At 46.8% G+C, this 3,154-nt stretch overlaps 1 non-coding gene across 1 annotated transcript; it reads left to right on the forward strand.

Moving 5' to 3' along the window:
* Positions 1-1,141: 1,141 nt before the first annotated feature.
* TRNASTOP-UCA (transfer RNA opal suppressor (anticodon UCA)) lies at positions 1,142-1,228 on the forward strand. The gene has a single exon. It is a non-coding gene; the product is annotated as a tRNA-Sec (tRNA).
* The last annotated feature ends 1,926 nt before the right edge of the window (positions 1,229-3,154 follow it).

Below are 3,154 nucleotides of genomic sequence, written 5' to 3' on the forward strand. Positions count from 1 at the left end.
AAATCCCGGTCACTCCATGTGAGATTTGTGCTGGACAAAGCGGAGACGGGACAGGTTTTTCTCCGGGAACTCCGGTTTTCCCTGTCATCTTTCATTCCAGCAACACTCTCCATTATCATTTCATCTGTCAGTCGTTTATCATTGCCCCAGAGGAGTGCGACAGGCCTCGGCAGCCGGGACTATTCCTATCGTCGCTGCAAGTTGGGGGCTTCATTCATTCCATCACTGACCCAGTCAATGACTGGAAAACAGGTTGTAGGTTTTTCATTTAAGGCAAAAAATAATTGAAATTTTTGAGGGGGTAGGTGTGCGATACAAATGTCTACATTTTCAAGGGTGCAAGTTTCAGGTCCGCCTCTGTTGTGTAGTGGTTAGCGTGATTAGTTGCCACCCCCGGAGGCCCGGGTTCGATTCCCTGCTCTGCCACGAAATTTGAAAAGTGGTACGAGGGCTGGAACGAAGTCCACTCAGCCTCGGAAGGACAACTGAGTTGAGGTGGGTTTGATTCCCACCTCAGGCATCCTGGAAGTGGTTTTCCGTGGTTTCCCACTTCTCCTCCAGGCAAATGCCTGGATGGTACCTAACTTAATTCCTCGCCAACTTCCTTCCCTCTTCCTTGTCTATCCTTTCCACTCTCTCCATCCCCCCGCAAAGGCCCATGCTCAGCATAGCAGGTGAGGCCGCCTGGGAGAGGTACTGGTCATCCTCCCCAGTTGTATCCCGTGACCCAGAGAGGCTGCCCTTGAGTCCGAGGGAAAAACCAACCCTGGAGGGTAAACAGATAAAGAAGTAGCAAGTTTCAGACTGGACGACATCATGCAACTTAGTTGTACAGATATTGCAGTAATGGCATCGTGTAGGTGAAGAGAGATTGCGTTGTTACGGACTGTCTTATATAAGAAAGACCTTGGCGCTTATAGTCTACCTGCACCAAGTAAATAGTTCAAAAACAGAATTTGACTGCTGAAACTCACAACATACCTCTGCTTTCCGTGTAAAAAATTACGTTATATAGAAAATTGCAAGAATGAACTGTAATTAATTGAAATTAAATACAGGACTTCGGTTCAAATCTTAACACCCGTATGCGATATAAGTAGCGATCCTTGACTATATATGTAAGGAGACCGAAACACCACACGCCCAGCTGAACTTCGGTGGTCCAGGGTGCAGGCTTCAAACCTGTAGCTGGTTAGCGCCAGAGTGGTTCGATTCCACCTGCTGGGCGTAGATATGGAATAATCTCAATAACGTGCATAAGCTTCCCTGTCGGTTGCCTTCTTTTTTGTTTGACACATAATAATGAGCTACGCAAGAACCTTCGTTTATCCGGATTATCGAAAATCCGGATAATCAGGAAAAATTAAAAACAAATACAGTACATGTTATATAATTCATTAACATAAGTTGTACATAAATACCTTTTTTCATCATCATCATCATCATCATCTGTTTACCCTCCAGGTTCGGTTTTTCCCTCGGACTTAGCGAGGGATCCCACCTCTACCGCCTCAAGGGCAGTGTCCTGGAGCTTCAGACTCTGGGTCGGGGGATACAACTGGGGAGTATGACCAGTACCTCGCCCAGGCGGCCTCACCTGCTATGCTGAACAGGGGCCTTGTGGAGGGATGGGAAGATTGGAAGGGATAGGCAAGGAAGAGGGAAGGAAGCGGCCGTGGCCTTAAGTTAAGTACCATCCCGGCATTCGCCTGGAGGAGAAGTGGGAAACCACGGAAAACCACTTCCAGGATGGCTGAGGTGGGAATCGAACCCACCTCTACTCAGTTGACCTCCCGAGGCTGAGTGGACCCCGTTCCAGCCCTCGTACCACTTTTCAAATTTCGTGGCAGAGCCGGGAATCGAACCCGGACCTCCGGGGGTGGCAGCTAATCACGCTAACCACTACACCACAGAGGCGGACTACATGTTATATAATCTATTAATATAAGTTGTACATGAATACCTTTTTTCAATTGTCCAAAAAAAAATATAAGAACACTTTTGTTACATTTACAACTCTGTTTTATGCATTAAAAATGTGAGTGAGTTTTCCTGTTTTACATTTGTATAGCGTTTGGGCTCAGCACGATCACGAAGACGTTTTACTAACAACAGTTCTGCCGGTGTGGTTTCAGTCTGGGATTCTAAATTGGCCATCAGTTTGGTCCAGCTGCATTGTTGCCTCTCCATGAGTCATTGTTCCTTCTGATGGAGCACCGGTTTCATTTTCGAATTCACCACCAGTGAATTAATAGTGCGTTGCGTTCAGAAGAGCGTGGGTTCGAAGCCCACCTCGGTCGTCCTGGGAATGGTTTTTCACGATTTCCCATTCTCAATTCCAGGCGAACGCCGGGACGTTACCTTTGATAGACCGTGGCCGAATTACATCCAGTTCCCGTCCTTAACTATGCTTGGCGGAAAAGACATTTAAGAAGAGTCGACGCCGTAAAGAAAATACTGTACATGTATACATACATTTTTAATATTTTCGATCCGGATAAACCGCAGATCCGGATTATTGAGGGCCGGATAAAAGAGGCTCTTGTGTACTATCACACTGTATCTCGTGACATTTAGTGTCCAGTGTGTTCTGTGGTGCGAGCTAAAACAAATGTGTTACTTTCATCAAACTGTCTCATACGACTGTCTTTGACTATAAGGAACTGAAGTGAAACTACCTGTTTTACTGTTTCCACTTAATAATTTGTTCTGATTTATAAACATAAAGCAGATGTTTTCCTTCTTCTTCTTCTTCTTCTTCTTCTTAATCTGTTTACCCTCCAGAGTTGGTTTTACCCTCGGACTCAGCGAGGGATCCCACCTCCACCGCCTCGAGGGCGGTGTACTGGAGGGTGAGACATTTGTCGGAGATACATGTAGGAGAGAAGGATTAGTACCTCTCCCAGGCGGCCTCACCTGCTATACTGAACAGGGCCTTGTGGGAGGAAGCGAAGTTTGGAAGGAATAGACAAGGAAGAGGGAAGGAAGCGATCGTGGCGTTAAGTTAGGTACCATCCTGGCATTTACCTGAAAGTGAAGTGAGAAACCACGGAAATCCATTTCCAGGATGGCTGAGGTGGGAATCGAACCCCCACCCCCTCTACTCTATTGAGTTCCCGAAGCTGAATGGAGCCCGTTCCGGCCCACGTATCAC

Source organism: Anabrus simplex, chromosome 9 (genome assembly GCF_040414725.1).
Source record: "Anabrus simplex isolate iqAnaSimp1 chromosome 9, ASM4041472v1, whole genome shotgun sequence".
Taxonomy (NCBI): Eukaryota; Metazoa; Arthropoda; class Insecta; order Orthoptera; family Tettigoniidae; genus Anabrus; species Anabrus simplex.